This window comes from Lycium barbarum, chromosome 8 (assembly GCF_019175385.1).
Source record: "Lycium barbarum isolate Lr01 chromosome 8, ASM1917538v2, whole genome shotgun sequence".
Classification (NCBI taxonomy): domain Eukaryota; kingdom Viridiplantae; phylum Streptophyta; class Magnoliopsida; order Solanales; family Solanaceae; genus Lycium; species Lycium barbarum.
Genome location: NC_083344.1, coordinates 18286137 through 18297132, shown reverse-complemented (window position 1 = coordinate 18297132; position 10996 = coordinate 18286137). Strand labels below are relative to the sequence as shown.

General features: G+C 38.6%; 1 long non-coding RNA gene across 1 annotated transcript; it reads right to left on the bottom strand.

Annotated features, from left to right (window-relative positions):
• Positions 1 to 247: 247 nt before the first annotated feature.
• LOC132606006 (uncharacterized) lies at positions 248 to 3348 on the bottom strand. The gene is made up of 3 exons (XR_009569570.1): positions 3144 to 3348; positions 2656 to 2721; positions 248 to 614 (listed from the first exon to the last, which is right to left on the bottom strand). It is a non-coding gene; the product is annotated as an uncharacterized LOC132606006 (long non-coding RNA).
• Between the last annotated feature and the right edge of the window lie 7648 nt (positions 3349 to 10996).

Genomic DNA, 10996 nt, shown 5'->3' with positions numbered 1-10996 from the left:
GCAGTCTGTTTTATTTCAAACAAGATAAAAACCTTAACTTTAACAAAAGACCCATATTTTTGTCAAAAGTATTCGAGGTGTTTTTCATCGAAAACAAATCCACCATTTAAACAACATTAGGCTATTAATTGAAATTTCATTTTTTTTTAATTCTGGGAGCAGTCTGGTTTCATCAGTGGGCTTAAGGCCCAAAACAGTCAATTATTTCAAGATACTAATTTTCACGATGGGGCGGAAGGCAGCCCAAATCCTTTTACCACTTGAACAATTTTGAAACCGTTTTTCCTTTATTTAAAACGCTAGTCCAGTATACAGTATACAACTTTCCTAAAACTCTAAATGTTGTCCTAAGTTCTAACATCCATAGGGGTTCTAATATACAAGTGTTGGTTACATATACAACATATATACAAGCAAGATATATATAATGCAAAGTAGGAGAGAAGCATGGTAAATTTCGGTTGATGGGCCTACCCACGCCCATCAGTGTCATTTTCACCCATGATTGGGCCTTCAACATATTGGCTTCCATTTCTGCTCCATCGGACTCGATAAAAGAAGGCAGTTGGGCCTTTGGCCCAACAGGTTTCATGCAAGGGTGTGGCCCAAGTGGCCTGGGAGGAACCATGATATCATAATAAAAATGATATGGATTAGTAACTAACTTAGGTAATTAAACATATAATTATGAAAGTACATAGGTAAAATATGTCAGCCCAAATGAGCTTGAAACAGAGGCAAACAAAATGGGCTAAGGACAACCCACACTTAGCAAAATAAACTAAAGTCAACAATTATGACGGAGGGAGGCCTGGCCCAGAATCCAAACAATCAGCCCACAATAGCCAACATGATATACCTCATATACCCTGAGTATACTGTCTTCTATACACTCAGTGAGTATACCCTATATACCCGAGTATATCACTTGGTATATTAAAAAAAAAAAAGAATCAACCCATTAAGGATAAAACAAGCAAGAGAATCATTCAAATGGATTTAATACTTCAAAGATTCAAATGGACAACAACAAACAAAGGCAAGACAAGGTAACTACCCACTTAAAACTAAATGTATAATATACAGGTTTCATGTTGGTAGAATCAAAATATCTTTAAAGTACAAAACTGGACAACACAATTTAAACCAAGTAAAAAGAGGAAATTCAGAACATGAGCATACATGTTTTCTTATCCATTTGATATTAAAAGGGATCCCATAAGGTTTATTTTTATATAGGGGAACCCCAGCAACTTAGAAGGAGGATCACAAGCTGAGCTCGACTAGAAACTCAAAGCTTGTCCACTCTCTTCTAAGTCCTGGGTAAGTCACACCATTGCTTTGAATAAATCCCCAAGGGGTACCTTCATTATCGATCCCCAGTATTAGAGAACCAACACATAATGCCACAACACCAACTTAAACTTCATAGTTCAGAAGAAAAAAAAAACAATACATGAGGCCAAGTACAATAAACATTAAGCTATGTAGAGAAAATTGGTCCCCTATCAATATTTTAACCTATTGCCAAGCTATATTTTTCATGACGTGGTGTTTGCAGGTTGATAACAGAATGTTTAGGTCTACAAACTAAGTCCTCAAAATAGAAACATGGTTTAGAGAAGAAAAGAAAAAAAAAACAAAGGGGGAAAGCAGACTGAATCACTTGAACAAATTTAAATGGCAATTCATGGACAAAGAGACATGTATCTACAAACCACAGTGTTCAAGAGTTAAGAAAAAAGGTCAAGTAGACCGTTTTATTTCATTCGGATTTCCATTTACAGACTTAGGACATTATTGATGTGTGACAATTATCATCAGAGTTGTCAAAATATTTACAGGCATGGGGTAGACTCAATTAACAAAGAGGTACATGAATGTAAATACTTATATGTCAAAAGACATAAACATGTTGAATGAAAAAACCATGTACCACCTAGGCATATAGCTAACTTAATCTAGGCAAGTTTGATAAAATTTGGCTAAATCATCAATTCATTATATTAACAGATCTAAAGTTCAAATTTACATCCTCCATTTGGACTAACACATGCCTATTTAGACTTCAACTAACATATGAGAGATCTTTAGCATGGTTTTATACTAAATCTAAACTCTTTTTAAACCCCAATTTCTATCAGCTTCACTGACTATATATTGACATAATCAAACTGATTCATATGTGCTTTCTCCTAATCTTAAGCTAAGTGAAAAGGTTCAGTCATAGTATAACAACAGTTAGACAATATTAACTTATCCTAAATTGGAGTACACAGCTTAATAACCACATAGTGTTCAAACCAAACATAAACCCATCAAGCAGTTACTTCACATGATTTTAAGTGTGTATTTAAACTGGACAAGCAGAGTAAGAGCACAAAGCAATAGAATTTGGTTGAAATATAAATTATATTTAATAAAAGTTAGGCTAATAACAAAAACATGATCATACCAAACTGGTGATCAATTAATACTACTCCATGACCAGGCAAAAAACCAAATAACTAGATTAAACTAAACTATCTATCGGAAAAACAAATCACATAATCTAGCAACTAACACAAAAAATTCTCTGAGCTAAGAAAAAAAAACATAAACATGATATGAGACTAAAAATGCGAAATAAAAACGAAAAAAAGGAAGATTATTTACCTCTCTCTTGTGCAGCACTAATCGAGATTGAACTTGGATAGATCTCATTGCTCCTTAATCCCAACACTTAGCGACACCAACACAAAAAAAGTAAAAAATATTTAAAAATTATACTTAACTCGAAAATTTATGTTTCAAAGCAAAGGTATGCCAAAACTAAGTATTTCGAGTTTTTTGTGGTAAATCTCCCAAAAAAAATCCACTACTTCAAATGGTGAATTCAAATTCGCAAAAAATCCCTAATTCACCAATGTGGGACAAGTCTCGAATTCGGACTTGTTCCTCACAAACAGGTAATCGTAATGCTCAGATCGATGCATTGAACAAATAAAGGGCTGGATTTGCAACCAGAACTTAACGGATCCTTATGGTCACAGTCGGACCAATGGGGTTTGAGGATTCAAACTTACCTCAAGACAAAACCCATTAAAAATACGTACTAACAAACATCGATTTTTGTAGAAAAGTAAGAGATAGGGGGTGGTTACCTCATTTGGGTTGAGTTTGGTGGAAAGAGGGTGAGAAATGGCAGAGCAATTAATGTTCTTGCCATTCTCGACCATGCATGGTCCAAAACTAAAGTGGGCCCTTCCTTTCTTTGCCGTTTTCGCCATAGATGACGTAGGAGATAGGGAAGGGGAGGTGGCGACTAGGGTTTCATGACCCATTGAGAAAGAAAAGGCCTTTAGGGTCTGTTTGGTATGAAATGAAGAGAGGAGGGGCATTATCCCCCTCTTTAATGGATAGCTGGGCCGGGTCAAGTCCCTTTTGGGCCTGGACTCGGCTAACACAAAATAATAAGGGGCAACCCATACATATGTGTGTATATGTGATATACGTGTGTGTATATGTGATGTACGTGTATATAGCCGTAAACATATGTATATATGGAGGGTTGTATATGCAGATTTTGACAAATAACTGTATTAAAGAAACGTTTTTAAATTGGACATCTAAAATATGGCCACTTTTAAACAAATTCGACAAGAATCAAATTGTAAAAATGACCTTAATCAAGTTAAGTCATGAAATTGGCTATTTCAATCGTAGCCGCAACTGGACCAAAACACTTAAAGGCCAATTTTGCAATTTTGACCTTAATTAATCTAAACCAAAGAATTTTGGCTATTTCAATTAAGGCCGGAATTAGACTAATCATTGATTATTTCAATTGTAGCCGTAATTAAACACATAATAAGCAAATTTACGAATACGACCATAATTAATTGTTTAAATTAATTATGATTAATTTGAAAATTGTCAATATGATTTGTTAATGCAGAAAATAAAGTTGAGGGGTAAAAGTATTATTTATTTTAATTAATTAATTTCCTTGAGTTAAACGGAGTAAAATACTTGCTAATTTGGGCAACTAATTAAACAAGATAATTGTTATAATGCTTTTGATTTTGGCAAGTACCATAATTGTTGCAATAATATGTAAATTAATTTCCAGATGATTTATAATATTTACAGAAGTTATTTTACCAAATGACAATGGTAAAATATTATCTAAATAATTTTATAAAATCATTTTGGCTTCTAAAAATACATATTTCACCTCATTTAATACCCAAGGATTCTGGGTGATTAAAATAAATTATGGGAGGTCAAAAATTTGGTGTCAACAACTTTCCCTTCGGTGTTCAGGGATGACAAAGCCATCTCTGAACAACGAAATTTGACTAACCCTGATTTTTTATCGACCCATCTCCATATTACCTCTCGCTTTTATGCAATTTTCAAAATATGTGGTCGGACCCTGGTTTCTGGGTTTTTTACGTATCTCAGGATACATGAGAATTCAGGCCACTTGTAGTTCGACTCAATTTATGCTTCAAAAATTGCGAATTTAAGCAAATTTTGGATTTTCTCGTTATGAGACTGGGAAGTCTGGTGTGATTGGTTGAAGTGTGACTGACTCTTTGGTTCTGAGTCTGCATATATATCCTTGGTCTTGGGAATCTAGTCACTTGTAGTTAGACTCAATCGGAAGAAAAGGGTATCCCTTATGCGGGAATGTCTTTGTGTGTGTATCGGTGTGTGTCCAACCGATTTCCGAAAAAATTTAAAAACCAGCAAGTAAAAACAAACAAACAAACAAGCAATCGGCATGGCTGAGCATGAGTGGGAGAGATCTTCCAAGTCCTAGTCAGAGAGCTTGACTCTCATGGGCACCCTATCTTTACTGGCTGCGCAAGAAAAAGTTTCACGCTTGTTCTGCACGCGTTGGGTCAACTTGCATCACTACTACCAATCTGCTCCTGCCTGTTGAGTGGTGTCTTGAGATGAATATTGTGGTCACTTGACCGGATTTACATTGTTCTCTCATTTTTTAAGTGAATAATGCGACTTGAGAGTCGGATTTACATCGATTTGATATGTCAGGGCGAAGACTGCAACCGATTGGTCAGAATTACATAACCTTGATCTTTGATTTCCGTTTAGTGGCCTTTGGGTGATATTCTGATTAGATAGTCATCTTGTCAATGCTTGAATGAATGGCCCTCTTGGTAATATTTGTATGAATGACCCTCTTTGCATGTTTGTATGAATGGCCCTCTTGGCATGTTTGTATGAATGACCCTCTTGGCAGCAGGAAAATAGATATGCAATGGCCCTCACGGAAAATAAGAAGAAGTGATGGCCCTCTTGGTAGCAGGAAAATAGATATGCAATAACCCTCATGGAAAATAAGAAGAAGTGATGGCCCTCTCGGCAACAGGAAAATAGATATGCAATGGCCTCATGGCAAATAAGAAGAAGTGATGCAAATGATAGATATGGCCCGTTTGGCTAAATCGTCTTTCTTTCCTCCTTTATACCAGCTGTGACCCTCGTGGTCAGATATGCCGTGTTGTTCTACTACGACTCTATCGGCCGGAGATTTTGCCGTTTACAGCCTTTGTCCTTTGTGAGCCCTTATGGCCAGGTGTTTTCCCTTACGGCGTTCAAATCTTTATAGCCCTTGTGGCTAGGTATTTGCCCTTATGGCATGCCAATCATTTTGTAGCCCTCGTGGCTAGGTATTTGCCTTTGTGGCATTCAAATCCTTTTGTAGCCCTCGTGGCTAGGTATTTGCCCTTGTGGCATGCCAATCATTTTGTAGCCCTCGTGGCTGGGTATTTGCCCTTGTGACATTCAAATCCTTTTATAGCCCTTGTGGCTAGGTATTTTTCTGAAAGCCTGATCTCGACAGCGGTCTTGACCTTCTTTTGGCTAACCATTTCCTGCATATGAAGCAGAGTTAGTAAAAAGATAGTCCTCCAACGTCCTGGGGACCTGCATCAGAAATGGGTTAGTTTTTTCCTATAAAGTTGATTCGTGCCACCGGCGCTGTCGCATCTTCGACTCTCTGGACTTGAAGCCACTTCGGCTCCGGTATTCGAAAGATGAATTTATTTTTATTATGCAGAAAATCATTTTTGTAAAGTTACCATAAAGATATCTATTTGTAAGGAAATAAATGCGCTGTTTTGAAAGCTGTAAGGTTAATTGTCATGACATGTGCTTTGAATGAGGGAGATCACTTCTTCCGTGATTGGGGTTCTTCGCTTCCTCGCGCGAAATGTTTGAGACCTTTTCTCAAAAATTCTGCCCCAGTTTAAATCTTGATCGACGAACTCTCGTGCCGAATCTTCCGAGTTGCGGGAAATTTTGAGGTCCCCACAACATTTCTGCCCCAGTTTACAACATTGAATAAGTGAGAAATTTTGAGATCTTCCCAAAATTTTTGCCTCAGTTTGAAACTCTGGGTTAGCTGACTCTTTGTAGTGGATTGATGGCGCGAATTTTTGAGATCCTCTAAAAAATTCTGCCCTAATTGGGTGTGTGGTAATGGTTGCGTCCTTCATGAAGCCCTCTCTCTGAGGTTTCCTAGAGGTTCCTTGAGTTTTTCTTTTGGTGCGACCGAGATCAAAAAGCGCCTACGTATCAGGTCGCAGCAGGAATCAGGTTGAACGTAGTTCGGAATAAAAGTAAATGAGTTTTTGGATTTACTAATAATGCGACCGGGTCCTAAATGGACTGCTTACGTATCCCACTATGGGGAAGTCAAGTCATCGTGTAGTTCATATTACAAAAGTTGTTTTGTTTTTCCTATCTACTATGAAACGGTTACAGGCAAAAGGAAATAGCTAATACAAGCAAATAACATAACAATTACAAGCAAAAGTATTATTACAGACTGAACAACTTATCTTCACGCATAGTAGCATTTGATTGCGTCTGAATTGATTGACTTTGGCCACTCTCGGTCGTCCATTTCTGCCGGTACTACCGCTCCTCCGGAGAGTACTTTGTGGACCACATAAGGACCTTGCTAGTTGGGAACGAATTTCCCTTTGTATTCATCTTGATGCGAAAAAATTCTTTTGAGCACCATCTGCCCAATTTGGAAAAGTCGAGTCCTGACTCATTTCTTGAAGGCTCTCGCCATCCTTTGTCGATATAGTTGACCGTGACATACGGCAACCATTCTTTTCTTATCAATTAAATCCAATTTCTCATATCGAGCTCGGACACATTCAACATTGTCCAATTCTGTTTCTTGGATGATCCGTAAGGAAGGTATCTCGACCTCAGCAGGTATGACTGCTTCAGTACCATGGATCAGCAGGTACGGAGTTGTTCCTGTTGAAGTTCTAACAGTAGTACGGTATCCTAGTAAAGCATAAGGCAACTGCTCGTGCCAACCTTTGTAATTGTCTGTCATTTTCCTCAATATCCTCTTGATATTCTTGTTGGCTGCTTCTACGGCTCCGTTCATTTGTGGCCGGTAGGCTGTCGAGTTTCGATGAGTGATCTTGAATTGCTCACAGATATCCTTCATCAGATAGCTATTCAGATTGACCCCATTGTCAGTTATAATGGACTCGGGTATGCCGAATCGGCATATGATATTGTTTCGTACGAAATCGGCTACCCCTTCCTTTGTTACTAACTTGTGTGATGTTGCTACCACCCATTTGGTGAATTAGTCGATGGTGACTAAAATGAATCGATGCCTATTTGAGGCTGTGAGTTCGATGGGTCCAATGACGTCTATGCCCCAAGCGACGAAAGGCCATGGTGAGCTAATAACATTAAGCTCACTTGGTGGAACCTTGATTAGATCACCGTGGATTTGGCATTGATGGCACCTTTGCACATATTTGCAGCACTCACTTTCCATGGTCATCCAATAATATCCAGCTTGAAAAATCTTCTTGGCCAGTACAAATCCATTCGTATGGGGTCCACATGTCCCAACATGTACTTCTTCTAGAGGTATGCTAGCTTCGCTGGCATCTACACATCGAAGCAGAACCAAGTCCGGCGTTCGTTTGTATAACACTTCTTTATTCAGGAAGAAACCATTTGCCATTCTTCTGATGGTTTTCTTTTTTCCACTCGTGACTTCTTCGGGGTATTCCTATCTCTCCAAGTATATTTTTTATGTCAATATACCACGACTTCCCATCCGGTTCTGCTTTTACGTGGCAACAATGGGCATGCTCTTCTTTCAAGCTTATCCTCAACGATCGATGTGACTGCTTTCAGGATTTTGGATCATTGACGCTATTATGGCCAGTGCATCAGCAAACTCATTTTGAGCTCTTGGAGTATGTTAGAACTCAATCAGTCTTTGTGCTAAGTTCATGTACGGCAAGATCTTTTCATTTTTGGTGGCCCACTCGCCTTGTACTTGATGAATTAGTAGGTCAGAATCTCCAATGACCAGCAATTTAGTGATGTCCATATCCAGTACCATGCTGAGACCTAGAATGTGGGCCTTGTATTCAGCTATGTCATTGGTACAACAGAATTTGAGCTTCGCAACCATTGGGTAATGTTGCCCATTTTCTGATATTAGAATTGCTCCTATTCCGAAACCTTTGTAGTTGACTGCTCCATCGAAGAATAATTTCCAGCCTGTGTATGGTTCCACTACTTCCTCTTCTATGGCCAATACCCCTTCGTCTGGGAAATGAGTGACCAGGGGTTTGAACTCTTCATCCACTGGGCTTTCAGCTAGCAGGTCACCCAAGGCTTGTCCTTTGACGACCTTTGGGGCTATGTATACAATGTCAAATTCGCTCAATAGCATTTTCCATTTGGCCAATTTTCGATGGCCATGGTCTGACGAAAGATATACCTCAATGGATCCATCTTGGATATGAGGTGGGTGGTAAAGGAAGACAAATAATGTCTCAATTTCTGGGCTACCCAAGTTAAAGCGCCGCAGGTTTTCTCCACTAGCGTATATCTTGTCTCACAGGCAGTGAATTTTCTTGCTTAGGTAGTAAATTGCATGTTCCTTTTTCCCTTCTTCATCGTGTTGTCCTAATGATGACTTGAGGGCGTTTTGGGAAGGAGTTGTAACGTCCCTTAGATTGTTAATGCAGTATTAAACAAGTGTTAAGAAGGTTCCATAAGGATCGGAGATCAATCGAAGTGACGAGAATAAGTTCAGTGGACTGATGGGTTATACGGCTCATTATACGGACCGTATAATGTTTTACGGACCGTATAATGGACCGTAAAACCATCACAGAAAAGGTTGCTCGCTGGTGAGGTTTTACGGTTAGTTATACGGACCGTATAATAGACCGTAAAACGTTCACAGTGAAGGGTGAAGGAGAGACCCATTTCACGGTCAATTATACGGACCGTATAATCATTATACAGACCGTATAATGAACCCGACAGATCAGTGATGGGTTATTAAATAAGAGGCCAAGTTCATGAAATCATTTCCACATTTTATCCTTCTCTCTAAAACATCTCTCTACATTTATTACACAAGTTTTCAAGGATTATAAGCCATCAACAACATAAAACAAGTGAATCAAGAGTAAGAACCCATCAAAGATTCAAGAAATCTAAATGGAGGGAAACTAGGGTTTTGCTCAAAGTGGAGTATTATCAACTGAGGCTCATTCCTACGACATCTAAGGTAAGATTCATGATATTTATATGTTGTTCAAGGTGTTTGAAGGTTAAAATGCTTGGTCATTAGAAGAGTATAGCAAAATGGGTTATGAATGATGAATAGTGACGTTTTTGAGAAATAGTTTGAATTGAATCATGATTGTTGTTGTGTTGTGACATGAATGTGTTATAAATGACGTTAAGACCATGAAATAGACATTGTATATGAACGGACGAAGTTGGGTGTTGTGACCATGAATATGGATGAATGGAAGTGAATTGAGAATGTGGATAATGTAGATTATTAATGGCCATTGTTATGATATTGTGAATGTATTGTTGATGTTTGGAAGTTGAATTACGATATGGAGGAATGTCGTATAAATAAAGGAAATGCTGTCCGATTTTCTCTAGCTTTGGCCATGTGTGCTAATTGTCGATTCTAATGATAGTACGACTTTAATGAAGGTAGAAACGTGAGCATCCAAGGAATACGTGCAAGTGTAGAATAGTTCGGCGAAAAGGTATGTAAGGCTAACCCTTCTTTCATAAGGCATGGTTCTTTAGCCAAAAGTCTAAATCCTCTATAAGTCTACGATTCCTTCAAATGATTGACCTTCTGAGCTAGTAAGCCTATGACATAGATGTAACGATAACGATGAGGATAGAAATGATGCTAGAGATGCTTATGAGCTATTATATGTTCGTGTGCCTATGAAGGGCTATAATATGACCCCGAGCTTATGATGCCGGGTAAGAATATATGTATATGAATATGTATAAAGTATGTATATGATTACGTTACGCGCGCACACCTCTGCAGATGGTACGGATAACCCTGATGCCTTGGTAGGGCCAGGTATGTATGACCTTGAGGCTTGGTTGGCCAAGTATGTATGAAACACCGAACCTTCATGGTCGGGCAAGTTATGTATATGTATGTATATATGTGAATATGTTATGTATATGAGATGTAAATGATTATGAGAGTAATTAAGTACGGATGTGGATGTATGTATACGGATACGCAATAGAAACGGAATGCCCCTATGGAAAGAAAGTAAGTGCCATGATGATGATATTGTTGTCTCCCCTCCTATGTTACTGCCTAAGTTGTCTATTATGCTTCTATATTGATGTTGATCATGCTTTACATACTCAGTACATTCTTCGTACTGACGTCCTTTTGTTTGCGGACGCTGCACCATGCCCGCAGGTGCAGAGGGAGACAGACTGGACTCATAGTTGCTTATTCAGAGATTGCATAGCAGAGCTCCATCTCATTCGGAGCCATAGCTTTGGGTACTTATTCTTTTGTGTACATAATTATGGGCATAGCGGGGTCCTGTCCCGCTCATGTGATATGCTATACTCTTAGAGGCTCGTAGTCACGTGTATTTGGTTAGTTATGTCTGGCCTTGCCGGCCTA